This window comes from Miscanthus floridulus, chromosome 12 (assembly GCF_019320115.1).
Source record: "Miscanthus floridulus cultivar M001 chromosome 12, ASM1932011v1, whole genome shotgun sequence".
Lineage (NCBI taxonomy): Eukaryota > Viridiplantae > Streptophyta > Magnoliopsida > Poales > Poaceae > Miscanthus > Miscanthus floridulus.
The window spans coordinates 82,029,456-82,042,949 of NC_089591.1; positions in this window are offsets into that span (position 1 = coordinate 82,029,456).

Below are 13,494 nucleotides of genomic sequence, written 5' to 3' on the forward strand. Positions count from 1 at the left end.
TGGTGCTTGGACGTTGCCAGCTACACCATGAACTCCCTTGGTGGTCGGGACTCCTCGGTGCTTAGACATCGCTAGCTACGTCAGGGACTCCTCGGTGCTTGGATCTTGCTATGTCTCATCGGTGTGCTATCAAGCTGCTCCATGCTGTTTGGATCGGGGTGCTGATCTTGGGCAACACGTCTAGGGTCTTGATACGTGCATGTCAGACGACATCGTCAAGCTTTCAGACTTCTTTTTCTTTGACCCCACTATAAGATTCATTCTTCATCTTCCAGCAGGCTCGGGAACTAAGTGGGCACACTTCACCTTGCGGTGAATGTGTGCTTTTCTCATCTCGTGGCTACGCCTCGGGACTAGCTGCCTGCTCGGCTGATCTTCTACTTTCTAACCCTAACACCACGTGACTACGTCACCTACTGTTAGGCTCGAGGACTAGCTATGGGGGTGTGGACCCTAGTATCCACAAGACAAGACATAAGCCGCACCATCAGAGGTGGCCCAGCCCACAAGATCAAGGCGTGCACAGCACTACTCGGCGTGCACCGCAAGATATTGTGTAGTACCAAATAGGATACTTTCCTTCTAACCTTACCCCTCTAGACTATATAAGGAGAGGTTGGGGTCCCCTAGCGGACAGGCTACATCAAGATACATACATCTGTAGTCATGCAATATTATACGATAGCTAATATAAACCAACAGACCACAGGAGTAGGGTATTACGTCATACTGACGGCATGAACCTGTCTAACTCGTGTGTCTCTATTGCCTTCTTATTCTTGATCTCACGCTCCTCTACCAATCAATCTACCTTCATGAGATACCCCTCGGAGGACTGTCAACGATATTCTGTCGACAACGCCCATCTGGTAACAGCAGAAACAAAGCCCAAGTGGAAGGGAGGGCGATGGAGGTATCGAGGTTGAGTGAGGAAGAGAGGAAAACATAGTGAAAGGTTCTAATGGCTAGAGGGGGTGAATAGTTTATTAAAAATTTCTACAACAACACTTAACAAACCGGTTAGACAAATATGAGGCGAAGCAAGTGTTGCGCTAGCCTACTAACAATGCGAGCCACCTACCATAATTCTAGTTTATATAGTCTCTATCTACACAATGACTATGTCACTACACTAAGTTAGTGTGCTCTCAAAGGCTAACTAAAGAGCCACACCAACCAAACTAACAAGCTCTCACAAGTAGCAACACTAAAGAGCTTGACAACTAGTTTGCGATAATATAAAGAGTGAGAGCAAGATGGTTATACCGATGAGTCGAGGAATGAATCAATCAATCACAAGAATGAATACCAATGAAGACCAATCACCTCGGAATCAAATGATGACACAATGATTTTTAACCGAGGTTCACTTGCTTACCGGCAAGCTAGTCCTCGTTGTGGTGATTCACTCACTTGGAGGTTCACACACTAATTGGCATCACACACCAAACCCTCAATAGGGTGCTACACAACCAACACAAGATGAGGATCACACAAGTCATGAGCAATTTACCAGAGTACCTTTTGGCTCTCTGCCAGAGAAAGGTCAAGAACCCCTCACAATCACCATGATCGGAGCCGGAGACAATCATCAACCTCCACTCAACGATCCTCGCTGCTCCATGCCGTCTAGGTGGCGGCAACCACCAAGAGTAACAAGCGAATCCCATAGCGAAACACGAACACCAAGTGCCTCTAGATACAAACACTCAAGCAATACACTTGGATTCACTCCCAATCTCACAAAGATGTTAAATCAATGATGGAGATGACTGGGAGGGCTTTGGCTAAGCTCATAAGGTTGCTATGTCAATGGAAATGGCTAAGAGAGTGAGCTTGAGCCGGCCATGGGGCTTAAATAGAAGCCTCCACGAAATAGAGCCATTGGCTCTCTGTTCACTGAAAATTCGGGGCGACCTGACGCGCCGGTCAGATCGACCGGACGCCAGACCCCAGCGTCCGGTTGTGTGATGCACGCCACGTGGCCCCTGCTTCAAACGTTGATCGTCCGATCTCAATGGTCATCGGTACATTTAAGTTATGACCGGACACGCTGCTCAAAGTGATCGGACGCAGGATCCAGTCCCGACGTAGCCAGATCTGAGCCCTCGCCTACCAAAACCGATACAGGGAGCACGGGCGCCCGATAGAGGATCGAGGGGGGGGGGGGAATGTAGCGAAGCGTGGAGCCAGCGGAGAGTTGCGGAGGAGGTAGATGTGAGAATGCTAGAGGGAGGGCACGGGTGGCCGGGTGCACGGCTGCGGGATGGAGGCGGACGACGACGCGAGGGATATCGCGAGAGGGAGAGGGAGGGGCGGCGTGGAGCATAGAGCACATGTGTTTTTTTCGCACGGGCGAAGGCAGAGCAACGAAGCGAGCGAGGTATCGCACAGTCGCAGGTAGACGGACGGACCAAAACAAATGTCGCACAAAAAAAATATCCATATTTTATTCTTTTTAGTTGTAGGAGATCACTAGTAACGTTTTCCAATTATGCATGCAGCACCAAGAGACAAATTAAATATACAGTTAACAATAATAATCATTTAGTACATCACAAGAAGTTAAAGTTAGTTAGTTGTGGAATCTTTTTTTTTTGTCCTTTTTATTACCGTGTACATCTTTCTCGGAATTCTCCCGTTCTCCCCTCCAGCCCTGATCTCGAGCAGCCACTTGTGATCCCCCCTGAGCCATGCGTACTTCCCCTGCACACACACATGCATTCCGCAACGGTGATGAGATGTCTGAATCCAATCTCAGCAAAGGCAATGCAAGGTGGACATCTACAACGAACTCGTGTGGTCAAACTCTCCTCGATTGTAGAATAGATAGATAGATATGCTTGATGACTCACCTGCAGCGTGGTTTTGTCGTCGAGTGTGTTCTTTGCTTCCATGGCTCGCTCCTAGCCCCCGGAGCCGCAATAGTCGAGCACCTCATTCTTGGTGCCGAAACTGATGCCGGTCACGGGGCAGATGAAGTTCTGCACACACACACACACACACACACACACACACACACACACACACACACACACACACATATATATATATATATATATATATATATATATATATATATATATATATATATATATATATATATATATATATAACTACTACTCTGGCTACAAAATAACTTATTCTATAGCCATTTTGAGTTACGATAATTACAATATTAATTTATGAGATTATAGTAACTGCTTACTAAGTGGTTTATTATAACGTTAGGGTAAATATCCCTATGTGTTATAGTAACCCAACTATCGTAAATATGTATTGACATTATCGTAAATTAGTCTATAAAATTATCGTAAATGGAGGTGGCTACAGAATAACTTATTTTGTAGCTGGCTACTGAATATACTATATATATATATATATATATAAGTTTAATTGTTTAAACACACCATATGCAGTAGAATTGTTGTAAAACCCTAGCTAGCTCTCGCACGCATCCAGGCCATTTCGAACTTTCTATGGTCCTGTTCGGCTTACCCCATGTTCGATTTGTTCGGCTTTTTTTTAGTCGGAACAATATTTTTCTCTCGCAACCATTCAGCCAGAACAGTATTTTTCAGCCAGTTTCAGCCAAAATTCTACCCGACGGAACCTATATGTAAGCTGGCCAGCAGCGCACGGGTCGACGAGTACACCGAATTTTTTACTTTTTAGCCCTTTTTCGAAAGTTTCTCACAAATAGACCCCTGGCGGAAAGAATTTAGAAAATGGACCCTAACTCGGCGCCACCGATGCTGGCGCCGAGCTCGGCGCCAGCGTTCCTGGCGCCGAGCCCCTGGGCTAGGGCACACTTACATGGAAGGAAGCTCGACGCCAGTCACTCTGGCGCCGAGCTCGGCGCCGTAGATGCTGACGCCGAGCTCGGCGCCGTTGACGCTGGCGCCGAGCATGCAGTACGACGCGCGTGAATAGCAAAGTACGACGTGCGTGATTTTACAGCAGAGGTCAGAGGGCCAGATTACGCCAGAGAGGGAGGAAGGAAAGAAGAATCCGCTGGATCAGGGACATGCAGCCGGGCGGGCAGGGCCAAGCCTTGCCGTCCGTGTGCCGTCCCAGACGGGTAGGGCTGAATACCAAACCAGTCTGTCGATGGATCGATTGATGCGCGAGCAGAAGTGAAATTTTTGTATTTTGATCACTTTTGAAAACATTTTAACCTAGCCTGTTGCGGGTGCCGGGAGACCATTCAGAGCGGTAGAGACGATGCTACCAGAGGTAGTGCATGCCCGCTGCCTAGTCTGTTGCGGCAAGCCAAGGTAACGTCTCGGCGCCATAGGTCATGGCGTCGACCACTAAATTTAACAAATTTCAGCATGTCCATCTCATGGTAAATTTAGGGACTTAGCCAAAATTTTATATATCCATCTCACGGTAAAATTAGGGTGTTAGCCAAAATTTTATATATCCATTTTGGCATGCTCAGCGCCAGCATCAACGGCGCCAAGCTCGGCGCCAGCATCTACGGCGCCGAGCTCGGCGCCAGAGTGACTGGCGCCGAGCTTCCTTCCATGTAAGTTTGCCCTAGCCCAGGGGCTCGGCGTCAGGGACGCTGGGCGCCAGCATCGGTGGCGCCGAGCTAGGGTCCATTTTTTGAATTCTTTCCGCCAGAAACCTATTTGTGAGAAACTTTCAAAAAAAAAAGGCTAAAAAATAAAAAATTCGGACGAGTACACGAGGCGGCGCAGAGCCCCCCGCACATACAGGTTGCCCTGCCGACGGCCGCCGTAAAACCCAAGGCTACATGTACGTACAAGGGGTGCGACGGGGCGCCTATGGCTACGAGAGAGATGATGACCATGGTCGATGAGTAACGGATGGACGTACCGTCGCCTGGAACGTGCCGTCTTCAAGGTAGCCCTCCATGCCGAAACCGTACGTCGGGGAGCCAATCCGGCCTCGGGACATCTTCGTCTTCGGACCAGTCCGCCGTCGACGGCCACCCATGCTCGGCATCAGGGAGGACCGCGGCAACACCGGGTTCTCCTCATCGTCCGAGATGACGACGACGCCCTTGAACCAGCCAACTCCGTCGACCGCTCGCACGCGCCGGCCGCCGCTCGAAACTGAAGCTAAAGCCGTGCTCTCTGGATGGAAAGTAGAGGGTCGGAGCGTCGGGTGGCTTTGGTGTCTGGTGTGGAGTGGAGGGCAACGCGCCAGCCGGAGCCGTTTAAAAGGCGAGGAGAAGGGGAGTATCGTGACTATCGTCCGTCAGCAGAGCCCGGGACCAGGGCATGCAGATGCCTTCTGTTTTGGTATTTTGGATGTATGTATATTGTATAGCAGTATATATATCTGTAACAATTAATAAGTGCTATACTACAGCCGTATATAGCTGCAACAATTAATACGTGCTACTACAGACGTATACAGAATGTCCTATTTTCATTTTTTTTCTAGTGACATACCCCCTCCTCCTATAATTAATACTCCACCCGTTGCAAATTATAAGATATTTTAATTTTTGTAGATTCATTGTTTTCCTATGCACCTAGATATATATTATGTCTAGATGTATAGTAAGAGCTATGAATCTAGAAATGCCAAAAACGTCGAATAATTTAGGACAGAGGAAATATAATACATTCTAAGAATTTTAAATAATTCGATGAAATGCTCAAATGGCGCATGTAGCCATGGAATAAACTCAGTTTAAAAGTTTCTCCTTAAATTATAATCTTATTTTTAACAAATTTTGCTAAATCTAGATATGGAACGCCATATTTGTTAAAAAAAAAATGAAAGCCTCGCGTCCAAGGGAAGGGGGGTGGGGGGAGGGGGCTATCTATTGCCGCGCGGCCTCCCCCGAATGAGCCTTCTCGAGGCTTCCTTGGCCTGCAAGGAGCCCCCACCTTGAGAGGCTGACGAGTGGACCTTGGAGCCCTTCGCACTTTAGAGTTGGTGAAGTCCTTTGTCCTATTATGCTATGCCAGTTGTGTGACCGAAGGAGTGGCAGATAGGGTCACACGCCCTTTGAACGGGCAGACAGTGCAGCATCTCCTGTACCTGTCAGTTGTCGACCGAGCACTGGCCCATGTGTGCGCTGGGTAGGAGTCAGGCTTCTGCCGCCGTCGCTCGGTGGTCCGAGGTCGTGACGAGCCCCGAGCAGCAGCAGCGGGTGTGTTTGGGCTCGCTCTGACTCCTTCCGAAGGGTACGCGCGAGTGTACCCGATAGGTAATACCAATCGGCCTTTTCTTTCTCTAGGACTTAACATACCTCGCCTATGTTAGACTCTCGTCATCAGAGTATGTTGTTACGTGGCTTAAGTTTATTGGAGTAATTTATCTTAGTGGATAGGAGAAAAGTGAAGGGCGTGAAGTGTAGTTCTCTGACACAAGTCTACTCATGCATTGATAGGAACTTTGGTGCTCTAAATGAATATCTGCAAGCCACTTTGACCTGATCCATGTTTAGACAATTATACTTGATTGTACAAACGTCTGAAATGAACCTTACATTCAGGTTGAATAGAGATAAGGTACTCCTGGCCTGGTGAGAAGTTATTTGAATATGGACATTGGGTTAAATTTGGACATGCACCAATATCAACTACACTTCTAAAATCTCAGCTAACTCATTTACGATGAAATCTGGGCAGCGTGTAGATGAGATCCAGTTGGAAAAAAAATGGAAATAAATATTCACAAATAATTTATTTGTTTCGGTCATGTTATTTCCTACTCATTCCACCAACTCATCTGAGTGAACATGAAGATTTACTGAAACATAGAACGAATGCTTGTAAATGAAAAGAACATGGGAACACAGTCTTGTTCAGTTAATGAAACATTTTCTTTACATTTAGGAGTAAGTCAATATGGAACTACCTGCCTAAAATTAACTCGATCTGCACTATACTAAACATGACATACAATATATTATTAGAAACATCATTATTTTTTTTTTTGATACCACGCCTCTCAGGCCTTTAATTGATAGAGAGCTCCGCAAGCTCGCAAGCAACCAAGTTTTGTACAAAGATAGGGATCGGGTACTCCCAGACCTCCGACATCCTTACATCCTAACTCATGCCTAAAGCGGCTATCTCGTGCGCAGACGAGTTACAAAGACGAGGAACATGTAAACATTCAAAAGATAAAAAGTGATCTCTAATCACTCTACGAATATCCTGAAAGATAACACCAGCTGGCGCCTGATCCATCTTATCTGTGAGCACACCATTTCGAAGTAGGAGGGAATCAGTCTCTACCTGCACTTTTGAAATGCCAACGGACGCAGCAATGTCGATTGCCGTCCAGCAGGCAGTGGCTTCGGCCGTCATAGCATCAAGCATGTCCGGCACTTTCCCTGTGCCTGCCAGAACCGCATCTCCAGCTGCATCACGCACGACAAAGTCCCAGGCACCCTCTTCGTTATATGATTAAAAGCTGCATCCACATTTATCTTCAGAAGATCCTGCGGTGGCGGTGTCTAGCGCTGCCTCATTGGAACTGCAGTCCCTGAACACAGTTTGGTCTTTCTGCTTCTTTCATTTGTTATTTGCCGAACTGCATATGTGATATTTGAGGTTGCCAGCATCTTTTCACCCGCGTTCACTGCATTGCGTGTACTCCACCATTTCCAGAGCAGGTTCAGCACCAGTATGCAAGTCTTTTCCTCCAGTGAGATGATTTTGGTTACCATTTCACGCGACGATCGTAGCTCAAGCAATTCCTCCCTAAGAAAATTAAGACCCAGCTCTAGCCAACATCTTCGCATAGGTTTGCATTTGAGGAAACAATGTCCCCCGTCTTCGTCAAAGCGCTTGCAGACCGGACATAGAGTATCGATCGGACCCAATCTTCTCTGAATGTTCTTCTTCACAGGCAGACTATTATGCACCAGCCTCTAAACAAATTGCTTAACCTTGGCTAAAATTGGTAGCTTCCAGATCTTCTTCCACTTGAAATTTCTGGAGTCCGCTGAATCTGATCTGGATGAGTCCCCACGTTGGCGAACTGCTAAGAATTCCTTCTTATCATCAAGGACATGGTAAGCCGATTTCACCGAAAACACTCCCTTTGCATCATAGTGCCATGCAACCAAATCTTCATGCCCAGATCTCACCGGTATTGCCATGATGTCCTTCATGTCCTCCTCCCAGAAGATATCTCTCAATAGTTGGACATCCCACGAGCCAGTGCTTGGGTCAATGAGCTCCGAAACTTTTGAGAGAATTACTGCACCTTTGGGAGTAATTGGCTGGCGTGTTAATCCCCTTGAAATCCATGGGTCTTCCCAAATTTTGATTGATTCTCCATTGCCACGCGCCAAATGATGCCTTCTTTCAACGCTTGAATCCCACGCACAATGCTTCGCCAAGTGTATGAAATGCTCAGGCCCACTCTTGCCTTCATAAGATCACCGTCCGGACAATATTTGGCCATCAAAAGTCTTGCACATAAGGAGTTTGGATCCATTACTAATCTCCATGCTTGCCTAGCTAGCATGGCTAAATTGAAAAGGTGAAGATCTCGATAGCCCAGCCAACCCCTCCCTGAAAGGTCCTTGTGTGGTTTTGGTAATTGAGTGACAACTCTAGGTGGACTAATTGTGTTTATGTGAGATACACATGTGATTAGTCCACAAGTACATGTGTGTGAGCAACATATGCCGTGAAGGTGAAAATGGTTTGGAGATGTTGCAAAGCTCACACATGTGATGATGAAGGAGCCTATTGCACATGAGACATGACATTGAGTCATGTGATCAAGGTGAAGAAGATCAAGACAAGACTTGGCTTGATGGACCGGTTGCAAGCGTGAAGGACAAGTTGGAGGCTTTGGAGCGATGGACCGCGTGGCGGTAAAGCTTGAGCAAGACTTGGCGCCAATGGACGAAGGTAACGGTGAAAAGCAAGTGAAGTCAAGATCGATGAACCAATATGATCACGTGATGATATGAAGTGGATCATATCATTGTTGATCGTGTTGGTGTATGTGTTGCATCGACATTGGAGGAGATGGAATGGAATGCGCAAGACAAAGGTATAACCTAGGGCATTTCATTTCACCGGTCATAGGTGTGTAGAGAAGTTTGTGACCGGGTTTAGGATAGATGGCCGTACTATTAAGAGGGGCAAACTTGTTTGCATATCGGTCATCTAGTGCCACTCGAGTGATCTAACTTTGCATCGTCGCTAGGTTTAAGTGGCGTGGCAAGTTGAGTGGCTAATCCTTTAAAAAATGATTGTGAAAATGCTAACACACATACACATAGTGGTGTACACTTGGTGGTGTTAGCACATTTATAAAGGAGATGAAGTTGGAGTTGATGTGGATCAACTCGGCGATGGAACGGAGGTGAGAAGGGTTCGAAACTCCATCGGCGCCCTATACAGAAAAGACAGGGTCTCACAGAGTGCACCGGACGTTGGTCACGCAATGACCGGACGTTGGGGTCCTGCGTCCGGTCAGTGGCAGCAGAGCGCACGCAGGCATCGGTCTTCGACCGAACGCTAGCGCTGAAAGTGACCGGACGCTAGCACGGTGCGTCCGGTCAGGCTGACGTACGATGACGTAGGCGACGCAGAGAAGTTGGAGAAGGATCGGACACTGATGCTGTGTCCTATCGTGACCGACTGGACGCGTCCGGTCGCGACTGGATGCTTACTGGAAACTACCGGACGCTGGTGTTGGTGCATCCGGTCACTTGAGTAGCTGCGTCCGGTCATCACTTAACCGTTAAGATCAAGCGACTGAGGTTGAACGGAGGCGACACGTGGCGAGCATCCGTTGACCGGACGCTGAGGTCCAGCGTCCGGTCGATATGACCGGTGCGTTCGGTCAACCCGAAAAATGCCCAGTGAAGGGGTAACGGCTAGTTTAGCCTGCGGGGCTATAAATAGAAGGGGGTCTCGGCCATGGCTGGTGTTGAGCACCTCGGGGGACTTTGTGTCCATGCTTGAGAATGCTTGGGAGTCCTCTATCTCGTATATGCTCGATAGTGATCATCCGATTGTGTGAGAGAGCGATTCTAGTACGATTGCATCGTGAGGTTGCATCGAGTGGCACTAGATGATCGAGTTGCAAGCCGGTGGTGCTTGTTACTCTTGGAGGTTGCCACCTCCTAGATGGCTTGGTGGTGGTCTCCGTCGAAGCCCGCAAGAAGCTTGTGCGGTGCTCCGGAGAAGAGCTTTGTGAGGGGCATTGTGCTCGCCTCGCGGAAGCCACGAAGTGCAACTCTAGTAAAGCGTGTCATTGAGCTACCATCACTTTTGGGGTAGGTTCTTGCGGTGCCTGACGTGCGGGCTTGGCGGATGATGCCAATTAGCCGCCGAACCACCAAGTGAGCGGTCGACACAACGGGGACTATCGTGTTGGCAAGCACGTGAACCTCGGGAGAAAAATCACCGTGTCAATCTTGTTCTTCCCGTTGGTTTGCAATCCCCTTTCACAAGCTTGTATTTATATTTCATATACATTGTGCTTGTGTAGTTGCTCTTGTAATTAGTTAGCTTGTGTAGCTTACTAGTTACCTTCTTGATTGTGTAGCATAGAAGTAGCTCCCTTGCGTGGCTAATTTGGTTTGTGTAACCTTGTTAGTCATATTACTTAGTTTGTGTAGCTAAGTAATTGCGCTTTCTAATTTAGCATTGGTTGCCTTGTTATTGAGCATTGCTAGTGAGCTTAGGTGGCTTTGTGCTTTTGCTTACTAGCTTGTGTAGGAGCTCCCTTGTTGCTTGAAGTACTAGTGGCATAGGTTTGTGTGACCTTGCTTCTAGAATTGGTTAGGTGAGCTCTAGCTAGCCCGGCATCTTTGTTGCTTAATTAGTATCTTTGGAATGTGCTAGAGAACATAAATAAAAGGGTGTAGTCTTGGCTAGACCGATAGTTTTAATTCCGCACTTATTTTGGTTAGTCGACGTGATTAATTTTAGAAAGGACTATTTACCCCTCCTCTAGTCCGCCATCTCGACCTCACCCCCCCTTGTCCTTTCTGCTACAAAGGGACTCCCAAGATAGCCAATGAATTTTATTCTCCTTGTCTTGTTGAGCCCACCAAAACCGGTGGATCAATTTTCCAATATCATCACACAACATCTTGGTTAAGTCAAAGCATGACATAGCATAAGATGGAATTGCTTGTGCAATGGCTTTGATCAATATCTCTTTTCTGGCCTTGGAGAGGAGCTTCTCTTTCCAACCTTGGATCCTTTTCCACACCCTATCTTTGAGATACTCAAACATTTTCCTTTTGGAGCCGCCAACATAAACCGACAAGCCAAGGTACCTCTCACAACTAGCTTCGGTGGAAATGTTAAGAATTCTCATGAAACTTTCCTTTGCTGCAGTCCTAGTGTTCCTGCTGAACATAATAGATGATTTATCCTTGTTGATGGTTTGCCCCGAGCACTCCTCATAAAGTTGTAGCACATGCCGCAAATGATTTGCACTCTCATCATTGACTTTTAAGAGAAGCAAAGAATCATCAACGAACAAAAGATAAGTGATGCTCGGTGCATTATTATAAATAGACACCCCCTCCAAAACACCATTACTTTTTGCAGCATTTAGCAAGGTAGGAAAACCTCCAGCACATAACAAAAAGAGATAGGGAGAAAGAGGGTCTCCTTGCCATAGCCCCCGTGAAGGGATTATTTCATATGTTAGCTTCCCATTCACTTTGATCCGATATGACATAGTTGATATGCACTGCATAATCATTTTGGACCATCTTTCATGAAATTCCAGCTTCTCCATCATTTTTTTCTAAAAAGCTCCACTCAACACGGTCATAGGCCTTGCTCATATCAAGCTTCAAAGCTGCATAGCCCACCGCCCCTTTTCTTTTGTGCTGCATATAGTGCGACATTTCATAGGCTATTAATACATTGTCTGTAGTCAGTCTTCCAGGGACAAACGCGCTTTGGTTTGGGGCAATAATATCAGGGAGGATCAATTTCAGACGATTTGCCAAGGCCTTCGAGGCTATCTTGTAGATCACATTACATAGACTAATAGGGCAAAGATCTTTGAGTCTCTCAGGTCTCGGCACTTTTGGAATCAATACCACCAATGTTTCATTCCATTGACTAGGCATCTCGCCTCCATCAAGAAAGTGTTTTGACTTCTTTGATCTCATCATCACCACAAATATTCCAATATTTCTTATTTCTTATAAAAGACAGCAGGCATACCATCACCGTCCGAAGCTTTGAGATCACCGGTGCTATCAAGTGCCCTTTTAATTTCTTCTTTTAATTTCTTCGGCTGTGAATTCTTTGATTGAAGACATATTCATCTCCTGGGTTATTTTGGGCAGCACATATTGCAATAAGTCATCGGAGTGGCCTCCTGCATTGGCATGAAACAAATCTTTGTAGTAATTAGTAATAACATGTTTTTTCCCACTCCTGCTGCACCACCGATCCATCCTCCATCACTAATTTACATATGCGGCTCCTTTTCTTTCTTTCAGAAGTAAATTGGTGAAAGAATTTAGTGTTTCGATCACCATTGGGCCTGTTCGCTAGTTGGTTTCTGGGCTGGTTTGGGCTGGCTGGTGCTGGTTTATTGTGAGAGGAAAACACTGTTGGCTGGCTGGTTTAGGCTGGCTGAAACCAACAAGCGAACAGGCTGATTATCAAGCCAATGAGCATGTGCTCTTTGTTTCCGGTACAAATTCCTTTGCTCCTCAAGCCTCTCCAAATTCCTAGCAAAAAGCAGAAGCAAGAAGGAAAAAAATCAACATAAAAGCATAGAAATATATATCTATAAAGTAATTAAAGTAAAGTGAGAATGAAATACCTTCTAACTCTTACGTGATGTTTGGTTCGTCAACTGTAACGCAATGGAAACAAATTAGAGCTGTGGCCATTGCGGCGGACATGCAATTTGAACTGATTTTGTCTTCATTTTTTCTTTTCTCGAATAAGCAAAATGTTTGCATATCATTGTATTAAGAAGAAGAGTTTAAACATACAAACGACGTGCTTCTATCGAGCGTCGAAGGAGGTTGACCTAAAACAGCTGTAGCTGGACCCACCACCATTGAAGGAACCAAACAACAAGTTAGTTCCTTGTCACTAGGTGTTAGACGCATGTGTAATGCTGCATGCATTTTGAAAATTATAAAAAAGAACAAAGTATGAAAAGGAGAATTTGAAATAATTACATAACATCTTAAATCCAAATAGGATACTGGAACCAAAACAAAAGGGTCAAAGAGGACTGCTTGACTGGGATGAGGAAACGTCATTGCTAATCTATGCCAACGACAACTCGCGTGCAATCGTTGTCGAAGATGGGATGCCTAGAGAAGAGATCGTGCGATCATCGGGGCCTTTTAATTAGGCGAGTTGACCAAGAGTAACTGAAGTCCAATGTGATGAATTAATAGGGGGAAGGGGTCGGGCTGGTAGATTAATGAGGCCATCATGGTGGGAAGTAGTTTCAGAACCATGAGTTGAGGTCGCAATCGCATGATGTGAGGGAGATAGACAAACAGAGAGCAGTGGAACCTTTTGTTTGTTT